Source organism: Henckelia pumila, chromosome 3 (genome assembly GCF_033568475.1).
Source record: "Henckelia pumila isolate YLH828 chromosome 3, ASM3356847v2, whole genome shotgun sequence".
Classification (NCBI taxonomy): domain Eukaryota; kingdom Viridiplantae; phylum Streptophyta; class Magnoliopsida; order Lamiales; family Gesneriaceae; genus Henckelia; species Henckelia pumila.
Genome location: NC_133122.1, coordinates 168,656,186 through 168,683,051, shown reverse-complemented (window position 1 = coordinate 168,683,051; position 26,866 = coordinate 168,656,186). Strand labels below are relative to the sequence as shown.

The 26,866-nt window shown below is 37.2% G+C and overlaps 1 pseudogene; it reads right to left on the bottom strand.

Annotated features, from left to right (window-relative positions):
• Positions 1–518: 518 nt before the first annotated feature.
• On the bottom strand, positions 519–4,977 carry LOC140889927 (ABC transporter F family member 3-like; annotated as a pseudogene).
• Between the last annotated feature and the right edge of the window lie 21,889 nt (positions 4,978–26,866).

Sequence of the window (26,866 nt, the reverse complement as noted above, 5' to 3'; positions counted from 1 at the left end):
AGTTGCGACAAGATCAGAAACAATCCTTTCGGTGAAGATCAGTTAGCCTTCTATCAAGACAATTCAGGCACAAAACTGCAAAATGAAGATGATCAACATATATATATATAGAAACTTGATAATACAAACACAAAGTACTTGTCACATATGGCTCGTAGCAAATTATATATATAGTTAAAATGATAAAGATTAATAATTAATGTGCATATTTGGAAAGAATCCCTAATCGAGAGAGGACAAATCTGAATTAAATGGAAGGGAAATAACAGATAGTTGAGAAATTTAAAGTAATTAATAGAACAAGTGCAATGTTAGTATTTAATTATACACGTGATCATGTGGCTGCACATGCATACTTTTCATAACCTGCACACAAATGGCTATCCTTTTCAGAAACTTTACGCATATTAATTAATCTAGATGAAAAAAAGTGAGTCCGATTGCCATATGTTATATATTAATTCTTGTGACTCTAACTCGATATTTTATCAGGCTCTCATTATTTGCTTCTGTTGTTGCAATGATCTATTTATGCCAAGCTTTCAGAGCACCTTGATTCTTGAATGGGCAAGAGATGCACGCTTTGCATTGTAGCGGAACTTGTCAATAAATGACTGCAATGCAATATTTTAGAAATGATAAGATTGTTAAAATCCCACACCGAATAATGATACAAATGAATGTAAATGTATGTTACCTAAATCTCAAAAACAGAAATAATACAGCAAAAGCAAATGAACAAATCACCTGCATATGAGATCTTGCTCGTTCATTTGACTCAAATGCTTTTTGTTGGTTTTTGAGCTGTTCTTCCCTTGTTCTCTCAAATGTATCATAGTTCCCCCGATAAGCAGTCAGTTTTTGTCCTTGAAGGTGGAGAATATCCGTGACCACCTATAAAAAGCGATAGACAAATGGCAGGTCAAAGATAACACAAGTGAAAATCCCAAGTAATAATTCCAGACAGGTTGCCTGCTGATTTCAAGAAATTAACAAACAGACGTAGAGAACTCGTACAGTATTCAAAAACTCTCTAGCAAGCGAAACCATGATAAATGTCTTTTGCCATTTCACTAGGTAAGATTCCATCCACAAGACAGCATGTAGATCGAGAGGGTTCTGCCATGAAAGAAAACATGCATATGAGCTAATAGCATCGTGTAAGCCTACAAAGAGTATTGTCAATCCTAACATACTGTTGGTTCATCAAGAAGTGATAGATCAGGCTTAATAGACAAGGCACGAGCAAGCGCTATCCTCATTCTCCATCCTCCAGAAAATATTTTAGTTGCCTTATGCTGCATCTCTGGAGTGAAACTGAGACCCTGAAAAAATATTATAGAACCACAGATGATGTTTAAAAGGAACCAACATGCATAGGAAATGTGGTAAATCATCAACCATAATGTAAGATCGAAACAATAACCATTAAAAGATTACCCAGCTGAGGGGAATCTGACAAAAGTGTCTATAGTAATAGGTAACTCAGGAAGGAGGGTAAGAAAAGAACATACAGAAGTTACGTTAATAAGATATCACCGCAAGAGGCTCGATTACTCAAAGTAATGGTTCACAAAAAACTCACTTGTCAATTATGTCACATGAATATTTTCTGAAGTAGGCATTATTAACCAAAAAGATATATGGCTATAAAACGGAAAATTGGAGGAAAATAACCTCTCACAGGCAACTACAAGAAAACAAGGAACAAGTAGGCCCGCCTCAGCAAGTATAATTTAAAACAGATCATGCTTAGAACCATGAAATGTGACAGAACTATGATCAGAAAATACTTCAAAATCATCTCAAAACTAAAACCAGCAGATATTACAACATTCGCATCAATTAGTTAGGTCTCAATGATACTGTGAATCAATAACTCCATAATCACAGTTCAGAAAGAGTAAGGCAAACTAACCGCAAGAATGGAAGCTGTTCGCGCCTCTGCAGAATAAGCATCAATAAACTCAATCCTTTTGTATATCTCGTCAAGTCTTTGTGCAGTGGCATTTTTGTCAAACCTTCCATCCGGTTCCCCCATTGCTCTTCACATAGTTCTCCTACAGGTCCATCTCTCTCTAAAGGATGAATGATTGAGATTGAGGGTTAAAAGCAAATTGATGCAACTAAAACAATAGTGAAGTCAGACGGAATGGTTAAGTTTTGCAACAAATCATTTTCTAATTGGAACCAAGAACTTCCAACCTGTAATCCAAGCAAATGAGATTCTTCTTCCAAAAGTTGGGTTCTTTCAAAATCCGAATTCAAAACACATTGCAGGGCCGAAATATCATCTCCCACCACCTCTTGCTCTACATGTAATATCTGGCAGTTCTTGGGAATTCCCTCAATAGCATGCATGGCCATGTACCTCAGGAAAGTTGTTTTACCAGTACCATTCCTTCCAACAAGGCCTGCGATCAGAAAAGAATTATCCAAAGGCATAAAAGTACTTAAGAGACGTGAAACGATTAAAATAAACAACTATATAAATTAATGTGATTTTTCGTTAAGATTTTATAGTTCAATTCATCCTCTCGTAAACTTAAGTCAAGAGTTCCAGATAAGTACAAAAAGAAACTAACTAGCTTCTTCAGAAAGTTGGGCCTTCACTAATGTCATGATTAACAACTACAGAAGGCATGCCGGCTTAAACTGCTTCCATTTCCTCTAAGTGTGTTTGATATTGTGCATGTACCATCAGTGCAGTATAAGAAAACATAATGGAACAAAAAAGGTCGTCACTACCACCCCCTCCAATCCCCTCCCAGTCTATCCATGGAAAAGTACAGGAGCTGAAGAAAGTAAAAATAAGAAAAACTGCACTCTCGTGCGCACGAAAAGACAGAAGAAAATCCTAGATTAACCATCATTTTTTCAAAAACAAATGTTTGACCAAAAAGATAATGCAGAAAACTGGACCTCGATTGTCTTTACCCATTAGAAAAGACAGATGAACACACTTCAACTATCCATAAATCCTTAAATTGAACCAAAATTTCTAGCATTCAATTATAATATGAATTTCTAAAAGTGTAGGTAATTTGCACTTGGTCCAAATCTGCAGAGCGGGGTAGTAAGAAGAACAAGAGCAGGAGCATGGGTATGGGTGGCATTCTAGGTGTAAAAAAAAAAATTCAAATACGAAAGCATCCAAGCAAATTTAAACAAACTAAATGAAACTAACTAGTCAATAGTTAGAGAGGAAAATTTTTACAACTATTACTAACCATTAAGATTCAGTGTGATCCAAAAACTGTTATAACTAGCACTTGTCATGCTTTAAAATTTTGAGGCAAGTTTGCTAGAAGAATTGCCTTAACTGAAGATATTTATATTGAAGTTTTATGTTTTCAGTTACCTCTCTCTGGCGCTCCTCTTTTCTCTTCCTCCTTTCAATCTTCATTTTATCATGCTCAGTCAACAAAGGGCCATCCACAGGCTCTGGCTTCTTCTTTGGAGCTTCTTCTTCTTCATCCATTCCATCATACAGTCTCAATGGTGTCAACAGGCTTCTAACTGCTGGTTTTTCTTTCACCAATCCATGCTTCCCAAATTTTGTGCCTTAACAAATTCTATCTCGGAGACCCTGGAACAACATACAGATGACACACGATACTGTTAAGAAGAAAACAAGACATGTTTGATAAAATGAGAATATCGCTGCGGAATTCAATCTGCACCTTATTTTGGAATAGTATTAAGTAAATTTCAATTATATGGTAATACTGTTCTTGAAGAATATTGAACTGATGAGTATCATAATTCATGTCATATGAGTGTGAATATGTAAAATTGGTCACGATTTGTTGATTTGAAGCTGAGCAAGTAACAGAGGATATATGTTCCCTAGGAACATGCATTAAAAAAATAATTGAAATAACTACATGGCGAATAGAGATCATATGAAAATTATACCATGTGCAGTGGAGGTAGGATAAGCCTTTCCACTTGACTAAATACTGGTTCATAAGAGCTGGATCCGATCCAAGCTTAGATGCATCACTATCATCAATAGCAGTGGGACACACCTCACAGTCAAGTATTCTTTCAATTTCAATGAGAGGGCCAATCTGTCGAAAAACATGGTTAAATAAGGAAACTAAAGTTACTCATCCCTGACAAGACTTATACCAAGAGCATAAAGGATGCATATACATTCAGGGCACTTCCAGTAAACACTTTGGATGGTAGACATAGGTACATGTTTCACAGCTCAAAATATTGTCATATTTGCCACAAGCTTGACATAGGACTTCTTTATATATATTAATAGATACACACTAAAACAAGTTATTCTAGAAACTTGCACTCTAAAAAGGCAGCAAAACATGCATTTGCATCTGCACAAATTAAAAGGCAAAGAAACCCACTTAATTTATTGCAATACATCCATATTTTTTTTATTAAAACGTACAAATTTAACATATAACCTAGATAAATTAGAGGAAATTTGTAAGTCATAAATGAGCATGTCTCACATTCATGCATTCATTTAAAGGTTCCTTGATTCATTTTTATGCTGTTTTAATATTTAATTGAAATATAATAACATAAGTCCAAGGATGCTAGCGAACAATTGAATTAAGATTCCATTCTTTCTAATTCATGAGTAGGAAAAAAATAAGCAACTGAGTGATTAATCACAATAACCAAAGCAGCAAGAAGAAAGCAGAATTATCATGAATTATCTCAACAATATTTCGGAAAAAATCTTCAGGCCCTGATTCTTAATTGAATTCTACATTACCATAAAAATCGATTCTATCTTCAAGAAAACCCTCATTATCAATAGAATCTGGGCAACACTTAATCTTAATAAAAACGTACCAAACCTGATAAAACATTAGATTAATGAGAAAAATAAGCATATAATGACCTCAAACTATCGTTAGCCAACCAAAAAAAAACTATATGTACACAAACCATATTAGGTGAAACAACAGCCAAAAAGGAAACTATTAACCAGAAAGCCATACCATTAATGAGTAGCATGCATAACCTTCCACTCGTGGATTTCTTCCTACAAAAATACTTATAAAGAAAACTATTTCAGTCATTTGTTTTAAAAAGGTGACTCAATTTAACAATATTTAAAGGCAAAAATTGAACTAAGTCTAACTGAATCAAGCCAACCAAACTAAATGACTTTGTTCACAAGCTAAACTGAGTTATCTAAACTGGACAAGTTAATCAAACTTGATAAGCCAGCCAAACTGAATTGGGACTCGACTGAAATCTTAAAAGTATAGATTTTACAAGTAATCAGTCGACAGGGGTGTGCAATGGTCGGTTCGATTCGGTTTTAATAAATTTCGGTTCGGTGTTTCGTTTTACGGTTTTTTAAATTCCTAATCCTAAACCAAACCATTTTATTTTGGTTTGGTTCGGTTATTTTTATTACGGTTTTGGTTATTACGGTCGGTTATTACGGTTTGAGTAATAATTTGACTTATAAATGAAGTTGTATGTTAAATTATTTAAAATAAATATAATAAAAAAACAGTGATCAAAACAAGTTTTTGATTATCTTAAAACATCAAAATTAAGTAATAAAAATAGTCATAGCTATGATTTTTGTGACCAATTTGTTAGTTATCTTACAGATATCAAAATAAAATAATAAAAAATATAACGATTGACGGTTACCAAGTTAGGGATTAACGGTGAAAAGTAAAGAAGGGAGGAGGCAAATCTTTAAACCTAATGAAAATAACATATATTAATTATTTTTATTATTTGTTATATTTTAAATGGTCGATTCGATTTTTTTGGTTTTTTAAAATTCAAAACCGTAAACCGGACCGAAAAATCGAAGTTATCAAAAATCAAAACCAGAACCGACCGAAAAACCATTTAAACAGAACCAAAAAAACCGAAATTTACGGTTTGGTCGGTTTTTTCGGTTTGAACCGTTTAATGCACACCCCTATCAGTCGGAGTCCTAACCAACATTCTCTTTTAAGGACATCATTTTACATCTGTTTGACAGATGGATGTTGGATAAGTTTTCCATAACTATCGTGTGCAGATTCAAGTGCACTACACATGTACTTTTGTCAGAGAATAATAACGTGGACAAAAGATAAAGCAACGAATAGCTTTATTAGGAACAGTTCCTTTTTAAAGATTGTGACTGTTGCAAATTCAATTCTATAAATAGAAGACAATATCAGTTTAGGAAAGGTTCTCGAACTTACTATTTAAGTATTCAAGCTATCACAAGTCAAACTGATCTTTCAGTCAATAACACGTCACAAATTATATGATCATTTTTGCTAGGAGTTTACTTTGTAAATCCGTTGTGTAAGAAATATATGGTTGCACATAAAATTAAATTCAGATGTTGTCACTAGATGTTGGAAACATCTGTCATAACATGCAGCAGAATTTATGAAAACGTGAATAAAATAAACAAACAACCAAATAAACAGACTCAAATAATTAAGCAAGAGTAAAAAATACTCTTACAACGCCTCAAGACAAAACTTTCACTAGAGAAACAAATAAAAGAGTTTTACAAAATCCTAAAACTAGTGAATTATTGTCAAACTCAATTTTCTCAAAACATGTAAAAAAATAAATAATAAAACATCTCCTAAAAATTCTATGTAAGATAGAATAAGAAAAACAAAGTAAGAATATGATCATTGACGACTAAACACGAGAGCAACACACGCCTTCGATCTTTTATGCTCCCAAAATTTTCAAAGTCGATCAAGTAAAGTAGCAGGAACAAAGCTTTAAATCCAAGCTTCAGAAATCTTCAAACTATGCGCACAATTCTCTCAAGAAGCCCTCTCTCGTTTGTCCTCCGTTCTACGCAAGCATCCACGCCTTTTATAAAATCCTTCATTATTTGTTTCCATGTAGGCGTACCTGGACTCTTATCTCCAAAATTATCTTGATCTAGTTTCCTTGATTCAAAATTGAATCTGCAAAGATAAGGTAACAAACGATTAAGATATGAGAGATATAAGAAAATATCATAAGTATATAATATCTCATATCTTATAAATTAAGGAAATAATTCTATTGAAACTTTGAGTCCAAGAAAGGCAAATATATAGAGTAATCTTTTAAATCGAGAGGATCTTTACAACCAGTGGCGGAGCCACATATAGCGGCACCCGGGCTGTAGCCTGGGTGGCCCGAATTTTTTTTACAATTTTATATATATTGGTTTTGGGGAAATTTTAGATTAATTTTATAGTAGCCCGGGTGGTTCGATTCAAAAGTTTAAACAATTCTAGAGTTTAAAATTTTAGCCCGAGTAGTTTAGGATTTCTGGCTCCGCCATTGTTTGCAACTGAATAAATATTCCCTTCAATCTCTCCCTTTTTGTCTTTCTTGACAAAACACATGAATGCACATAGAATCAACTTCCTCTTAATCAATATACACAAAGCTCCCCCTAAATATAAAAATCTATTATCCCCCTTAGTCTAAACAGAGGTGTTGTATGAGATGTTGACAACATCTCTCCACAACACTTAAGACAAGTATTACCAAAGAGGAGAACATCAAAAACAAATATATATAAGACACATCAGAGGTAAGCAAACAAGCATTGATTATAATACGAACAGAACAAAAACAAATCAGCCAACAGAATGGGCATAATTCATCAAAAAACTAAGCAACAAACTAAAACTGATTGCTTGAAGATTCTTCTGCATTGTCTTCTTCAGCTTCGGCAAATTCTCCCCCCTTTTTGTCCAGAAGAGGTATCAATACCAAGGAGATTTTGATAGTGAGCTTTCAAAGCCTCATAATAGGCAATGTTTGCCTTGGCTTGAGTAATCTTCTGTTCAGCAAGCAGTAATTGAGCATGAATGAAGGTTGTGTCCACTGTCTGAGATGAAGATGGGGGAAAATAGGGAAGTGTCAGGGGCGGTGTTGGCAACATCTGCCACGACACTCGTAGCAACATTAGTTTCTGACCAAGGGAGATCCAATTTTCTGTTTCCTCGGAAGCAGGGGCAATCTTCAAGTCTTCTCCCGCATCAGTCAGACCTTCATCATCATCTTTTTCAATGTCTTGACTCACCATCATGGTATAAATCAGGGAGGGATACAGAATCTTGAAAGTGACCTGGCTACAGTCAGCAAAGGCCATGACTGTGTCAAACACTAGTTTGCCAAAATTAATGGCTGGACTTGTGCCAACAACATACAAAATCGGTGCCTGATGTTTTGTGACAATAGTGGAATTGCTGGAGGGAGTCCAGGTCTTAACAGCGGTCTTGTGCAGAACAAAGTATAGGGATGTAAGTTTGGCCGCAGACAACTTTTGTGGGTGAGCTGGAAATTTGGTAACAAAACCACCAGTGATGATAGAAGTCATCACATCCAGTGTAGGCAGCTCAGCAGCATTGACATTGGGAGACTGAAAGAACCCATTTATCACAGCAAGGATAAATTCAACAATCTATCCCCTTACGTACACCTTCCCGTACTTAGCGTACCTTGGGTCCTTCACAGCTTCAGTCAGATTGAAATAAAACTCCAAGACCAGCGGTCTACTGTAAGAAGTAGCATATGTCACAGTAGCAAGAATATTTCTCAGTTTGAAAAAGTTTACCAGATTTTGCGCTTCATATGCTGCCAAATCAATGTTGTGATCATCAAAGAAGTCACGATTGGCATAGTGTTGCGAATCATTTGCAGCATTCTCAGAATAAAAAGTAGAAGAGTAAGAACTTCTTACATAATAGTCCTCAGCAAAAGCAGCATCCAAGGTGTTGTCAGGGGTGTTGGCAGCACCTTCAGAAACATATTTTTCAGAACCACACTCATCTGCAGATGTCTCACTGATAATTGCATTTTAATCTGCATTATTTTATGTCATTTTCATGTTTAGTTTTCATGAATTCATCATGTCTTTTGGTGGTTTTTGTTTTATTTATTCATTATTTAATGCATGCTGTTTACATCCCATTCTCTCGGGTTTATTTGTAGGAACCTTGAAAAAACATCAATATTTGGCAGAACACATTGCGCTCGAGCGGTTACTTTATACCTCTTGAGAACGAAAGAGGAATTTTAATTTTAAGGAAAAAGACAACGCGCTCGAGAAGTTACTTTATATCGCTCGAGCGCGTCCACGAGAAAATTTAAGAAACGGGGAGAGAAGTGTGCGCTCAAGCGGTTACTTTATGCAGCTCGAGCTCGATCGCGGGAAAAAATGTTTCCAAAATTGTGGAGTTTTGGTTCGAAAGAAAATTATATTTTGTGGATTTGGGGACGCATAAATAGCAAGATTGTCATCAATTGAAGGGTTACCAGACATCAGAACACGTAGGGCTCGAGATTGAAGCCTTCGACACTCAGTTTTCATCTCTTCTTATTTACTTTTCAGTTTATGATTAAAAACCTTGTTTGAAATATGTTTTTGTTTATGGAGCAGTCTTTTCTTTCTATTAAGGCCTATTCGGCCAAGACAATTTTATGTTGAGCACGTGGATGTTTATTTAGGATTGTTGATTTATATCAAGTTATTGATTATTGGATTTATCTCTTGATTCTTGTGAATTATCTGGCCAATTATTTACTTGATTGTTTATTGATTCCGAGTCAAAATATTAGGAATTGATTGTGTTCACTCCAATAATTGGCATATGGTTAAATCGACTAGAAATAATATTCGATTTCAGTATATGGTTTTAGGTGAAAACTGATTCTCATAATTCCTAATGCATTTGAATTAGATTAAAATTAATTAGAGATAATTAATCCGTCAATTTTTGAATAGGTTTAACAAGTTCTATAAATATATTGTTGAATAAATAAGGAGAATTCGCCATGACTTAGATTAAATTAAGATTCCAGATTTTGCCACATGTTTTCATAAATTTTCCGGTACCTTCGTGTGCTTTAATCGATTCATTTCTATTGAATTTAAAACCCGAGTTTTAGTTGCAAGTTTACTTTTCATTTATTTTTTAGTTATTTAGTTATTAATTAAATTTTATTAAATTTGCAAATCACTTTTATTGCTTAGTCTAGATTAAGTTAAAATAATCATATTTTGGTAATCTGATTCAGTTCCCGTGGGTTCGATACTTGGACTCGTCGTCCACTTACTATTACTTGACCTAGTGCACTTTCTAGCAATTAGCGAAAAATTCGGTCAAGTTTTTGGCGCCGTTGCCAGGGAGTGATAGTGATATCAAGATTTTCTTCTCTTGAGATTAGAATTTAATTTTTTTGTGTTTTTATTTGAGCTGAATTATGAATATCTCTCATGTTTCTGATTTTCAGGTACCAATTTCTTTTGCATGCACCGCACTCGACTCTCCAAAGATCTATTACCGTTAGATTTGGAAATCGAGCGTACACTCAGCAATATTCGTAAAGCTAACAGGAGCATTAATCTAGTGCTTGACTCAGATTATGAGGAAGAGGTGGCGGTCGGAAACGACAATCGTACTGTATGGAATCTGATTAGGCCTCATGTCGAAGGATATGGATCTAGCATCGTTTGCCCCACTGTTGAGGTGAACAACTTTGAGCTAAGCCTGCTATTATTCAGATGATCCAACTTCAAGCGCGATTTGGAGGCGCTGCTGTAGAAGATCCCTACGCTCATCTGTAGGGGTGACAAATTTTATATAAATCCAGACCCGTCCCGATTCCCAACCCGATCCCGTCCCGAAATTTTCCCGACCCGAGTGGTCGGGATTTTTCCCGACCCGATTAATTTCGGGATCGGGATCGGAATAGGCTACTACTCTTCCCGACGGGGTTCCCGACCCGACCCGACCCGAATATAAAAATAATATTTTTTAATAATATTTTTTAATTAAAAAAATAATTTTTTAAAAAAATTTTATGTTTTAATATTAATATTTTTTATAATTATATACCATATAATTTTTTTATATTTATCTTTTTTAATATTAACATTGAGTTATAAATTTTTATTTTGTTTTTTTATTATTATGAAATTATATATTTTTTATTAATTAAGTAGTTATTTTAGTTTATTTGTAATGTACTAAAAAAAAGTTTTAGTTTTTTAATGGTTATATATAAAAAAAATTTAATTTATTTGTAATGTATTAAAAAATTGTTTGATTTTTTTCATATTTTTTTTAAAAAAATATTTACATAGAATTTTTTTTAAAAAAAAATATTATTCGGGATTACCCTCTCCAGACCCGACGGGATCCCGAATGTTTGGGATCCCAAACATTCGGGTCCCGACACTTCTCGGGTGCGGGATCGAGAGAAAAAAATATCGCAATTCCTATCGGGACGGGAATCGGGTAAGGGGGTTACGAGACGGGTCCCGACCCGATTCCACCCCTACTCATCTGGAGCGTTTTCAGTCGATCTGCGATACTTTTAAGTTCAATGGAGTAACCCCTGATGCAGTGAGACTGCGGTTATTTCCATTCTCTTTGCAAGGAGATACACTCGAGTGGCTAGATGATTTGCCTACCGGCTCTATCACTACATGGACGGAGCTTGTCCAAGTGTTCGTGAATAAATACTTCCCACCCACGAAGATGGCCAAACTCTTTTCTGAAATTATTTCCTTTAAGCATGAAGAGGGAGAGTCTTTGAATGCGGCTTGGATCAGATTCAATAAGATGTTGAGGATGTGTCCTCAACATAACCTCACACAAAGCCAACAGACTCAGAATTTCTACAATGAAGTGGATCCATCGATGCGATCTATGTTGGATGCTGCAGCTAATGGAAGTCTATTCAGAAAAACTCCAGCAGACGGATGAGAAATTATTGGGAATATGGCTGAACGTAATATGGGGTGGCCGGATATGAAGAAGGAAACGAAGGTCAGAGTCTTGGAGATTGATGCGTTGATAGCCCTGAATGCAAATATTGACACTCTTACTTATCAGATGTCGTTGATGCAGACATCCACTGTTAACCAAGTTCAAGGGAACGTCACTGAGGAACAATAGATCTTTGAGGCAGAGGCAATGAACTTCATGGGAAACCAAGGAAGACAGCAGCAGAATAATACATACAGCAACACATATAATCCAGGCTGGAAAAATCATCCAAATTTCTCTTGGAAATCCTCGGAAAATCCTTCGAATACTGCTAAGCCCGAGGAGAAAAAGCCCAACTTCAAGGAGATTATGATGAAGTATGTTGCTGGAACTGAGACGAGACTGCAAAACCAAGAAGCGATGCTAAAAAAGCTGGAGACACAGATGAGTCAGTTAGCAACCCACCTATCTACTAGGTCGTCTGGTTCGTTGCTTAGCAACACTGAAAAAAATACAAAGGATGTGAATGCCATCACGGCTGTGATGAGATCACAGGTTGAGGAGCTTGAAAAGAATGTCGAGAATGAGGAAACAATAATTCGTTGGGTGCTGTTACTTTAGGAATTTGACATGGAGAACGTGGGTAGAAAAGGTACTGAGAACAAAGTGGTGGATCACTTGTCTCGTCTGGTGAGTACGGAAACTAAAGGTCAAACCATTAATGATGCATTCCTGGATGAGAAGCTTTTTGAGGTAACCACTTTACCTTGGTATGCTGATATTGTGAACTATTTGTCAAGTAAGTTCCTTCCCCCTAATTTGAACTATCAACAGAAGAAAAAAAATTCTCTGATTTGAAATACTTTTTATGAGAGGATCCTTTACTGTTTAAGATTTGTGCAGATGGGGTGATTCGTATATGTATCCCAGCGGAGGAGGTAAGTTTCATTCTCACACACTGTCACAAGGGGCCAACTGGATGACACTTTGGCGCGGGTAGAACTGCAGCTAAAGTCCTCCAATCGATATTATATTGACCTTTACTTTTTAAAGATGCACATATATTTGTGACGGCATGTGATGAATGCCAGAGGACGGAAAATATTTCTCGGAGGAATGAAATGCCACTGAATAATATCTTGGTGTGTGAGGTACTTGATGTGTGGGGTATAGATTTTATGGGGCCCTTTTCGATATCTGATGGGTATAAGTTTATTTGGTGGCAGTTGATTACGTGTCTAAGTGGGTAGAGTCACTTGCATTTCGCACTAATGACTCTAGGGTGGTAGTGAATTTTCTTAAGAAATTTATATTTGCACGGTATGGTACACCTTAAGCCATAATTAGTAATGGGGGCACTTACTTTTGTAACCGCCAATTTGAAAATATTTTGAGCAAATATGGGGTAACTCATAAGATGGCAACACCTTATCACCCTCAGACTAGTGGGCAAGTAGAGGTGTCAAATCGAGAATTAAAGAGAATTTTGAAAAAAACTGTAACATCAAACAGAAAAAAATGGTCTAGTAAATTAGATGATGTTTTATGGGCTTATCGCACAGCGTTTAAAACTCCTATAGGGATGTTCACTTTTTAGGTTGTTATATGGTAAAGCATGTCATCTTCCTATTGAATTAGAACACAAAGCTTTTTGGGCCACTAAATTTTTTAATTTTGATGTCAGTGCAACAGGTGAGGAGCGGATTTTGCAGTTGGATGAACTAAGGTTGAATGCCTATCAGAGTGCAAGAATCTATAAGGAGAAAACGAAGCGATGGCATGAATAGAATATCGTTTCTCGTGAGTTCAAACTAGGTCAACATGTATTATTATTTAACTCATGATTGAAACTTATGCCAGGTAAGCTGCACTCAAGGTGGTCAGGACCGTACACAATTACGCAAGTTTTGCCATACGACACTTTTGAGATCAATAGTCCTAAAACTAGGGAGTTTAAAGTCAATGGTCACAGGCTGAAAATTTATCGTGGTGGTTGCATCGATAAAACTCAGACCACGATGGATCTGCAGGACTTGGGACAATGAAAGGGAAGTACAGTCAAACTATAGACTATAAAAAAAAATTAACGCGCTTGAGCGGTTCTTTTCTACCGCTTGAGCGCACGATCCTCTGTTTTGGGACTAATTTTTTAAGTATTCACGCTGAAGCGCACGATGTCTTTCTCGAGGAAATTTTTTTGAAGTAATCGTGCTTGAGCGGTTACTTTATATCGCTCGAGCGCGATTCCATCTGCCTTCTTAGTCTGTGCAGACCCATCTTTCCCCTTTATTATTCTTTCCCCTAATTCGACACCCTCTCTAAACCCTATCTCCTCCAATTTCGAATTGGAGCCCCTCATCTCTCTTTCACTTAAATTTGCAGGTATCTATCTCAATCCGGCCACCAAATCCATCAATTTCCTCCACGTAGCATCTCTTTTCTCTCATTCAAGGGTCGTCACCTATCCTGTTCTCCACCGCGAGCCACCACGCTGCCTACCCTGTTCTCCACTTCGAACCACCACGCCGCTGCCCTCATCTGGATTTTTTTGCTGCACTTATGGCACCTAAGAGAGCCCGCACTTCCGGTCAAGCCGCTGCCGCTTCTTCTTCTTCTTCTTCTTCGGCCAATCTTGTCGGAAAATTCATCTCGCCAGAAGCGAAGAAAAGGTATGATCACGCTAAACTTCATTGTAACCCAATTCCTGAGCGTGGTATAGATTTGGATGCGAGGGCGAGTGATATTTGGGAGGATGTCCAAGAACGGAATTGGATTAAATATTGCACCCAACCAAAAGCCACAATTATACTCGTACTTAGAGAGTTTTACGCCAATGCACCCGAGAGAGATGATAATCAAGTGTTTGTGAGAGGGAGACTTGTGCCCTATGATGTGGATACTTTGAATCGGCTTTTGGAGACACCTTCGGTGGATGATTCTCAATACCAACAATTTAAAACCAACCCAAATTTTAATATAATTTTGAGCATATTTGTTATCCGGGGGCTGCGTGGCAAGATTCTGTGAAGCGTTTACATTTTCTGGAAAAATATCTGATGATGGAGGCAGCGATGTGGTATGCCTTTGTAGCTAAGAGGATGATTCCAGTCTCTCATACTAGCGATGTTCACTCGGATCGCTCTATCATGTTGTATGCTCTAGACATGGACTGGCCGATCAATGTGGGTATGTTATTTTCTCGGAACTTTGCCACTCCATTCACACTACACATGTCGGGTTGTTCTTTTCGTTGATCATATCTGAGTTATGTATTTAACCTGGTGTCGTGCCTCATGAGGATAAAGAATGGCTGCAGCTGGGAAAGCCTTTAGATGACGCCACCTGGGCCATCAAAGAAAAGAGTCGTTGTCGAGTTGCACCCTCTACTAGGGGAGAGAATTCAGTCGGTCCGAGCAATTTTCCACCACCTCCCCGTCGTCGTTATGTTATTGACACCATTCAAGAGTTATCTGCTTTTGCTCACTATCAAAATGATTACCTGAACGCGACGACTGCTAACCTTTATAATATAGATTCCATGATCCGAGGGTTGACCACTCAATTGAGTTTAGACCCTTCCGATTATCCAGCCACAACCTAGTATCTGCGCCCGTTCCAGTTCCACTATGCCTCCCCACCCCGCGCAGCTCTCGGTGGTGTTTCGCCCCCTGAGTTTCAAGAAGACAAGGAGGAGAATGTCGATTGACCCAAGGGGAGTTTCGTTTTTCTTTCTTGTTCTTGCTTCTCATTTCTTTGTTTATTACATTTTCATTTCTTTTGTGTTTTTATTTATTGTTTGTGTGTTGTGTTGTGGCCACATTTGGGAATTTGTTAGCCTTAAGCATTTGTTCGCGTTTAGATTGATTGCATGATAGTTGCATGTCCTATCCTATTCATCTTTTTGTTTTGCATATCCTTGTGTTTCATTTGCATGCGTTACTAGGATAATTAAATGGGAGCCGATGATGATGTGAAGTGAAAAATTGAATTTTTTGAAAATGTTTGCCCTTGACGTGACATGAGAGAAACCTTAGGTTGAACCGTGAATACTTTTAAGCACTCATGTTAGACCAGTGAATTATATCGATACCATTGATGATGTTTGTGTCTGCTTGACCATTGCACGTCACTAGGTGCTAAGTGATCTTAATTGTGTCTTTTGAATTCCAATGATCCTCTATATTGCACTTATGATCTTGGGCGCACCAAAATTTTATTTTTGAAAAAAAAAAATAAAAATAAAAACAAAATTTGGTAAATTTTTTTTTGAAAAACTCAACTCCATCCGGGTTTCGAACAAGGGATTGAAATCCTAATTACCTGGTCCAAAACTAAGTCTGCGGATTCAATGGGGTTGATGCTCCATCCGGGCTATAGACTAGAAGATTGAAATCTGAATTCTATCAAAGTTATAGCTAAGTTTGCGGGTAATTTATGGGGCTTAATAAAGCTGGTTGCAAAAGTCGGTAGTGCGTAATAATAAATCTCGAGGAAGGTGTATTTGTTAGAGGTGTTTGGAAGGAATGGATGCATGCGAGTGAATCTTGCACTGATGTGTTATTAGGTCGCTAAGAAGTCTTGAAAACGAATTCTTTCTAATTTGCGTGAAACTGGAATAACATTGCACACACACATGTTCACGTTAAACCAAGGGTGTATTGTGAATAGTTGAGGGTATTTTTAAGTTGAAATAGAACTTTTCTGAGGCTGTTAATTCCCATGAATTTTTCCTACTTTCTTTTTGTTGTTTTGTTGTGTGTTTGTTGCATTGTTTGTCTTGCTCAAGGGCAAGCAAGATTCAAGTATGGGGAGTTGATAATTGCATTTTATGTGCATTATTTTATGTCATTTTCATGTTTAGTTTGCATGAATTCATAATGTCTTTTGGTGGTTTTTGTTTTATTTAGTCATTATTTTATGCATGCAGTTTACATCTCATTCTCTCGGGTTTATTTGCAGGAACCTTGAAAAAATAGCAATTTTTGGGCAGAACACATTGCGCTCGAGCGGTTACTTTATACCGCTCGAGCGCAAAAGAGGAATTTTCATTTTCAGGAAAAATACAACATGCTCGAGCGGTCACTTTATACCGCTCGAGCATGTCCGCGAGAAAAGTTAAGAAATGGGCAGAGAAGTGTGCGCTCGAGCGATTACTTTATATCGCTCGAGCGCGATCGAGGGAAAAAGAGTTTCCAAAATTGTGGAGTCTTGGTTCAAAAGTAAATTATATTTTGTAGATTTGGGGACGTATAAATAGCAAGATTGTCATCAATTGAAGGGTTACCAGACATCAGAACACGTGAAAGGATGGCTAGGGCTTGAGATTGAAGTGTTCGGCACTCAGTTTTCATCTCTTCTTATTTACTTTTCAGTTTATGATTAAAAACCTTGTTTGAATTATGTTTTTGTTTATGGAGTAGTCTGTTCTTTCGATTAAGGCCGCGAGATTGGGCCAAAATAATTTTATGTTAAACACGTGGATGTTTATTTAGGATTGTTGATTTATATTAAGTTATTAAGTATTGGATTTATCTTTTGATTCTTGTGAATGATCTAGCCAATTATTGACTTGATTGTTTATTGATTCTGAGTCGAAAGATTAAGAATTGATTGTGTTCACTCCAATAATTTACATATGGTTAAATCGACTAGAAATAGTATTCGATTTCAGTATGCAATTTTAGGTGAAAACTCAATTCTCATAATTCATAATGCATTTGAATTTGATTAGAATTAATTAGAGATAATTAATTCGTCAATATTTGAATAGGTTTAACAAGTTTTAGAAATAGACTGTTGAATAAATAAAGAGAATTCGCCGTGACTTAGATTAAATTTAGATTCCAGATTTTGCCACGTGTTTGCATAAATTGTCCGGTACCTTCGTGTGCTTTAATCATTCATTTTTATTGAATTTAAAACCCTAGTTTTAGTTGCGAGTTTACTTTTCATTTATTTTTTAGTTATTTAGTTATTAATTAAATTTTATTCAATTCACAAATCGCTTTTATTGCTTAGTCTAAATTAAGTTAGAATAATCATATTTTGGTAATCAGAATTCAGTCCCTGTGGATTCGATACTTGGACTCGTCGTCCACTTACTATTACTTGACCTAGTTCACTTGCTTGCAATTACCAAAAAAGTCGGTCACTCACCCTCTAGGTCTTTTTCAGCATCTGATGCTTCACTTGATTCAGAGTTGGAACTATCGGATTGGTGTGGACGATTATCAACATACTCCTGCATCATCTCTTCATCAGGTTCATCTTCTGAGGCAGGAGGAGTAACAATAGATGTCTGGCCCTTAGTTTTCTTTATCTTAGCCATGAACTTGGCTATCAATGTTTCCTCATCATCAGAGAATGCCAGAGGAGCGGTAGTAGCAAATGGTTCAGGAACAAAAATAGATGTAGAGGCATCTTTATCAATAGCAGTAGGATAGGCAGCTGGAGTCTCTGTGGAAGAAGACTCACCAGTAGACGAGGAATCATCAGATGATTCACTCTTAGCAGCAAATGGTACTAGAATCACAGAACTTGGTATAGCAGCAGAACTTGATTTTTTCTTTGAACGAGCCTTCACTACAAAGTCTTGATTGACACTGTATTCCCCTGAATAATACTCAGTATCAACCAAAGAGGGACGGGATGACTGGCCCTTACCACGAAAACGTTTGGAGGATGTGTAGTCTGGATTGTATCCAGCTTGTCTCCTTGATCGGCGAGTCAAGGGTTTCACGAGAAAACACCTTGTTCAGAGTTGATAAATCCGGCAGATTCTCCACATCAAGTTCATTGTCAGGCTCTCCTAGTGCAATAGATTCCAGGGGCACAGGTTTCTCTAAGACAGGAACAATAGCTTGCTCAATCACAAGGTGTGATGGAGAAGATGTTGGCACATCTTTCACAACATCTGATTTGAATCCCATCTCTATGCAAATATCGTGAGAATCAAATTGATTTCCTACCATTGAATATGCGAGATAGAAATAGAGAGAAAGTTAGGGCAAAAAAAAAAAAACAGGGGCCAAGAGTTAACAGAGAGATAGAAGAAGGAAATAAGATATTTCAAGAATAGATAAACACTCAATATATATCGAAACACTCCTTCTCTCCTAATCTCAATCAAATTGACAACCTCCTCTCAACGGTAACAAAGTTCCCAACGGTAAAAATTCGAATTTAATTAAGGAAACAAATTTTTTGATTTTTGGTAATAATCTAGGTCCAAATATTTTTACCAAAAATTTCCAAATTAAACTCCTCATTGAAATACAACTCCACTGAAACAAAATCAATCACATTCAAAATCAAAATTTCAGTGGATGAGGAAAATCACTAAACTTTCGTTTAATTAAAACATCAAACCTCTTAGCCAAATATATTTTCACAAAAATAAATATGCATGTCCTAATTATGTCTAAAACAGAGTGTGACAGAAAAATAAAATGCAGTCACATGCAAAATGTATGTTGACAAGTGAGGTGTTATCAAGGATGTTGGCAACATCTTCAAAGGACCCCTTTAGGTAGCTTTTTCCATTTGGTTCTGATTTTTAATCAAATTTGATGATTGAGGTGATTATTTTTAACCCATTTTGTTACATTAAGTTTTTGAATTTGCGAAACCACTTTTCACATGAGACAAGATCATGGAATACACGAACATCCCTCAACTACTCAGTAATTTAGTCAGAACTCATGATCAATTAGCCATTATTAAACTATAAAAATAATTTTGCAGAGAATCCTGAGTGAAAACTGGTCAATGGTTACAAAGTATTAAACACTTCACAAAACAAAGTGAATGCATGAATTCAAAAATGACTAATGATCTTAAATATTCACATGCAAGTAGGTGTTGTCTCAGGTGTTGGCAACACTCAAGACAACATCTGAGTTCTTTCTATAATGCACGCATACTGAGAGACTTCTTTAGATTAGAAAATCTCTCGAAATCCAAAGTCTTTGTCAATATATCAGCTAATTGGTTATTAGTTCCAACAAACTCATTGTAGATCATGTCTTTCTCGACCGAATCTCGAATGAAGTGATGTCTAATGTCAATGTTTTTGGTTCGAGAGTGTTGTACTGAATTTTTGAAAATCTCAATGGCACTAGAATTATCACAGTACACTATAGGAGTTTCACTTTTAATACCATAATCATTCAACATTTGATTCATCTATAGAAGTTGTGAGCAACAACTTCCAACAACTACATATTGTGATTTGACAGTTGAAAGAGATACACAATTTTGTTTCTTACTATACCAAGATACTAAGTTATTCCCCCAAGACAACCTCCCGTGGTGCTCTTTCTTTCATCTAAATCCCAACCCAATCAGCATCACTAAATCTTACCAAATTTGTGTTGGTTTCTTTAGTGTACCACAAACCCAAATCCAAGGTACCCGCCACATATTTCAGTATTCTTTTTACGACCTTTAGATTTGTAACTTTTGGGTTAGACTAGTATCTAGCCCACAAACAGACACTAAACATGATATCAGGTCTAGTATGACTCAAATATAAAAGACTTTAAATCATGCTTCTGTAGAGGGTGTTGTCAACATCTTCGGCAGCATCATCCCTCGACAGTTTTTCACTAGACCTCATAGGTGTACGCATATGTTTAGTGTTGTCATTCAAAAACTTTTTCACCAAATTTCTAGCATACTTACTCTAACACAAAAATATACCATCATGCATTTGTTTGACTTGCAATCCCAGGAAATAACTCAACTCACCAACCATACTCATCTCGAAAGTAGAAGACATGCACTTCAAAAATTCATCAACAAGTTTTTCACATGAAGTACAAAAGATTATATCATCTACACAAACTTGATAAATAAGAATATTACCTTGAAACTTTTGCACAAACAAAGTCTTATCCACCTCACCTATTTTGAATCCAAGATTGAGCAAGTATTCGGTTAATATTCCATACCATACACATAGTGCTTGCTTCAATTCATATAATGCTTTTTTCAACTTATACACATAATCAAGATGTTTTGGATCCTCAAATCCTTTAGGTTGTTTTACATATACCTCTTCCTTCGAGATCCCATTCAAAAAGACACTTTTACATTCATTTGAAAAAGTCTCATCCCCATATAACATGAAATATCAAGTGAAAGTCGGACAAACTCAATGCGAGCTACAGGAGCAAAGGTTTAATCAAAATCCACCCCCTCAACATGTGTATAACCTTGAACTACCAACCTTTCTTTGTTTTTTTATGATGTTTTCCGATTCATCAGTTTTATTTTTGAAAATCCATTTTGTTCCTATAACATTACCATGATCAGGACATGGTACCAAGTATCAAACATCATTCCTATCAAACTATTCTAGCTCATCATGCATAGCATTGACCCAAAGTTCATCTTTCAAAGCTTCTACAACATTTTTGGGTTCAATGTTTGAGACAAAGCAAGAAAATCTTACATGTGAATATGTAGAGCTCATGCAAATCAGTTCGGCCATTTTTCTGTAGTCCACCTTCTCTTTCCTTTGGGTTTGAATATCTCCATGTATATCTGCAATAACCTGTGTGGTTGGATGATTCTTCTGAATTTTAGTCGGTATATTCTTACCAGTTTCATTTACCTCACTGTCCTCATCCTCATTTTCATCAGTGGACTATTCAGTTTTTGTTTCTGGAGATTCAGATGAGGATGTTGTCAGAGGTGTTGTAACACCTTGGACAACATCTGAATTTCCAGAAATTTAAAGCAGATCATCAACTTCATCTTCAGCAGTTTTCTTCTTTAAATCTGCAAAATCATCAAACACAACATTAATAGACTCAAAAATTGTCCTAGTTCTTAAGTTAAACATCCTATAGGCTCGACTATTAGATGCATATCCTAAGTTTTGGAAAACTGGCGTGTTCCCAGATCAATCACGATTGATACCCGGTGCAGCGGAAGTTTAAAAATTTTATCATGGAACAATTCCATGGTGTGGGTATCAACCATTCAACGATTAAATTATATTGTGTGTGTAAAATTCAAATAACAATTAATTAAATTTTACCTTCAATCTCGAAGCGAGATTATTGGACACCAACAGAATTAATCTGCTCTTGTTGTCTCTCCCAGGAACTGATGAACTCCTTCAATCAGGTCCACGAATGGGGTTTAAATCCCTCTGATAGATTGCACTAGAAAATCTATCAGAAGTTTTTCTGCGAAAAGATTAAACGAATCTGATTCGTTATTCCTGACTGCAATTCAAAATCACAGACCGGAATTTCTCTGACAGAGAGGGAGGGGTTCGGCCGAAATATGTTTGAGAGAGAGAGGAGGGTTTCGAAAATCCTGTCTAAAAAATAATGACCTGTTATGTTGTAATTTCTGTACTGTAATAACTTATTTATAATACAGGCCACTAACACCTTAGGGCCCATTAGTCATAAGTTGAGGCCCGACAAGCAAAGCCCGCATGTTCAGAAATTAATATAAAATTCATCGTGACTCCGATTGATAAACCGATTTTACCAATGTGCACAGAAACCATTTCTGCACATTTTAAAGTCAAGATAAATTTTCCTGAATCCGAATTCAGTGATTTCCAAAAATGTACATCCCTATGTCATTTTAGGAAATCCTACTCCCTTACTCTTATTTAAGAAGTCCAACTTCTTTATTCATTAAATTTAACTCTTTAAATTTAACTATCTCAACGGGGATTAAAACTCCATTACACTGTGTGACCCTCAATGGTTCAGGGATACAGCTAGCCGTGGGCTCACAACTCCTTGTGACTCGGAACAACGATTTCCGACTTGCCCAACGAATCATGGTAAAGCGCCTAGCAACATCGCCCCATGATTCCCTAGGTATCACTGATAGTGCCTACAAGAACCAGTAGATTTTGGTTAGCGTACAGTACGGTCCCTTCATCCAAATATCCCGATCGAATCAACAACCATTGGTATATCGAGAGTCGCTCAAGATTCGATAATTATGCAATACATCTTGAAGATCAAATTAGTGACATCGCATGTGCTACTAAGAAACCATTTCTTAAATCACATCAAGTACTCTGGCCAGAGATTCGTCACACTAATATCTCCTCAGATCGCATAGGATATCCACACTCGCAAGTATGTGGTGAATCCTTGACAACAATGCATCGACTCCTATATGTGTTGTAACTGTACCCAATCCCGACACCTGATGACCCCCATAGAGTCGGTAAACGAGTCAAAGCACAGTACTAGCATATAGAGTCTCCATGATGTTTCAAGTAGTAAGGACTAATGGTGTACAACCAAAACCGCGGACTTTATCCACTCGATAAGTGATAACCACTTGGAAAGTCCGGATAGGGTAGTTCGATTATTCATCCTATGAATATCCATTTGCATGCTTCGAACATCTCCATGTTCCCTACCAATGAAACGTGGTACTCCGCATCGCAAATGCTAGTCTCAAACTCGAGCGATCCTTATCCTTATTATCGGACGGCTCAATTGACTAGGAACAGTTTAGAATATACAGTGACTATAAGATGTATTTCATGATAGACATCCCCATGTTCTACCACATCTTACATACACTATAGTATATTCAAGGTCTTTATCAAAACAAAAATAGTATATCACAATATAACAATATGAAGAAAGATAAAGTCATTGTCATTAATAAAAGTGTAAATTATATTAAACAAAAGATCGTTTGTACAAAGAGTCATCAAAGCCCATAGCCACAAGTTGGCTCACTGGGCACCCACTCTTTCAATCTCCCACTTGCCCTATAGCCAACTAGTCATACTACGTAGACCCATTGCTTCGCGATGTTTGTCAAACAATGGTCCTGGCAAGGGCTTAGTAAGCGGATCAGCGATATTGTCTGCAGAGGCCACTCGTTCGACAGTGATGTCTCCTCTTTCCACAATCTCCCGGATGATGTGGTATTTCCTCAGTACGTGTTTGGATCTTTGATGAGACCTTGGTTCCTTTGCTTGAGCAACGGCACCCGTGTTGTCACAGTACACCGGGACTGGACCAACAAATTCAGGAATGACGCCCAACTCTTGGACGAACTTCCTCATCCAAACGGCCTCTTTAGCAGCAGCTGATGCTGCAATGTATTCAGCCTCAGTGGTGGAATCCGCTGTGGTGTCCTGCTTGGAACTCTTCCAAGAGACAGCACCGCCATTGAGCATGAACACAAATCCAGAGGTTGACTTCGAGTCATCCACGTCACTTTGGAAGCTAGAGTCGGTATAGCCTTCCAATTTCAGATCTCGTCCTCCATATACCATGAACATATTCTTAGTCCTTCGTAAGTACTTAAGAATGTCCTTCACGGCTTTCCAATGCATTTGACCAGGATTAGCCTGATATCTGCTCGTGACACTCAGAGCAAATGCTACATCCGGTCTGGTAGATATCATCCCATACATGATACTACCTATAGCTGACGCATATGGTACATGTGTCATATTCTCTATCTCTGCATCAGTCTTGGGACACATAGACTTGGATAAAAAAACTCCATGACACATGGGTAGATGTCCTCTCTTGGACCCATCCATTGAAAACCGTTTCAATATGGTGTCGATGTAGGTTGATTGAGTGAGTCCTATCATTCTCTTAGATCTATCTCTATAGATCTGTATCCCAAGAATGTAGGATGCTTCACCCAAATCCTTCATCGAGAATCTACCTGATAACCATATCTTTGTTGACTGTAACATCCCTACATCATTCCCAATGAGTAGGATGTCATCAACATAAAGTACTAAGAATGTCACAGCATCCTTAACTACTTTCTTGTACACGCACGGTTCCTCCGGGTTCTTGATGAAACCAAAATCTTTTATTGTTTCATCAAATTTCTGGTTCCAACTTCTTGATGCTTGTTTTAGACCATAAATTGATCTCTGAAGCTTGCATACCTTATGCTCGCTTCCCATGGATGTGAACCCCTCTGGCTGCTTCATATAGATTTCTTCCTTAATGTCTCCATTAAGAAAAGCAGTCTTCACATCCATTTGCCATATCTCATAGTCATACCATGCAGCTATGGCAATAAGGATTCTTATGGACTTGAACATTGCAACTGGTGAAAAAGTTTCATCATAGTCAACTCCTTGTCTTTGAGTGTAACCTTTCGCCACCAATCGCGCCTTGTAGGTCAATACCTTACCATCAGGCCCAAGCTTTCTCTTGTAGATCCATTTACACCCTATTGGAACAATTCCATCAGGAGGATCTACTAAAGACCAAACTTGGTTTGTATGCATTGAATCCAATTCAGACTGCATAGCTTCAAGCCATAAATTTGAATCCGCATCAGAAATTGCTTCCATGAAGTTTCTTGGATCACATCCAATGTCGGGTTCATCTTGATCCCCTTCAAGAAGAAGACCATATCGAATAGGAGGTCTAGAAGTCCTCTCGGATCTTCTAGGTGCAGGCGTGTCCAGCAATGGTTCCTGAGGTGTAGGATCGTTATTTTGTATTTCGGGTTCTTCTCGAACTTCTTCGAGTTCCATCATCTCACCTTTCTTATCCAATAAGAACTCCTTCTCCAAGAAGGTGGCATTCCTAGAAACAAACACTTTTGTTTCAGCAGGATAATAGAAATAATATCCGATTGAATTCTTCGGATACCCTACAAAATAACATAAGCTGGATCGACTATCCAACTTATCTCCCACTGTCCGCTTCACGTAAGCAGGACATCCCCAAATCCTCAAGTACGAATACTTAGGAGCTTTGCCATTCCATAACTCGTATGGTGTTTTGTCCACTGCTTTAGTGTGGACGTTGTTCAACAACAATACCGCCGTTTCAAGCGCATAGCCCCAAAACGAAGGTGGAAGCTCAGTGAAGCTCATCATGGATCGAACCATGTCCAACAAAGTTTGATTACGACGCTCCGATACACCATTCAGCTGTGGTGTCATAGGAGGAGTCCACTGAGAGAGAATCTCATTCTCTTTTAGATAGTCCAAAAACTCGGTACTTAAGTATTCTCCACCTCGATCCGATCGAAGTGCTTTAATACTTTTACCTAGCTTGTTTTCTACTTCAGCCTTGAATTCTTTGAACTTTTCAAATGCTTCAGACTTATATTTCATTAAATATAAATACCCATACCTTGAATAATCGTCAGTAAAGGTAATGAAGTAGGTGTGGCCATATTGAGTCCCAACTCTAAATGGTCCACAAACATCTGTATGGATCAAATCCAACAGATTTTGACTACGCTCAGGTTTCCCCTTAAAAGGAGATTTAGTCATTTTCCCTTTTAGGCAGGATTCACAAGTAGGTAGAGAGTTAATATCAGACATATCAAACATGCCCTCTCCCACTAGCTTGTTCATCCTCCTTGAGGAAATATGACCTAGTCTAGCGTGCCAAAAGTTTGCCGGGTTTTGACTATCGATTTTCCTTTTGTTTGTTGTCGCCGGTTTATCAATATAATTTATTGGAACGTCTTTTAGTTTTAAGTTGTATAGATCGTTTTCAAGTTGTCCATTTCCAATCAAACATTCATTCTTGTAAATATTGCAAATCCCATTCACAAAATTGCAAGAATAACCATCTCTATCTAGCATAGAAACAGAAATAATGTTTTTAATTAAATCCGGAACAAATAAAACATCTCTTAAAAATAACTTAAAACCGTTCTGCAAAATTAAACAAACATCTCCAATGGCTGTAGCTTCAACTCTGGAACCATTCCCGAGCCTCAGCTGGGTCTCACCCATTCTAAGCCTGCGACTTCTTGTCATCACCTGCAAATCATTGCAAATGTGAGATCCACATCCGGTATCCAATACCCAAGAAGTAGTATTAAGTGAAATGTTTATTTCAATATAGAACATACCCTTTGCAGTTCCCAACTGCTCTAGATATTCCTTGCAGTTGCGCTTCCAATGACCGGGCTTCTTGCAGTAATGGCAAACATCCTTGGATTTTCCATTGTTTGAAGCCTTTGTCTTGTGCTTCTTCTCGGGCTCGACTTTCTTGGGTGGGGCAGAACGTTTCTTGCCCTTCGTACTTGGCCCTTTCTTAGTAGAAGATGAGGAGCCCACCAAGAAAGCTGGTTTATCCTTCTTTAGTATGGATTCATATGTCACAAGCATATTGACC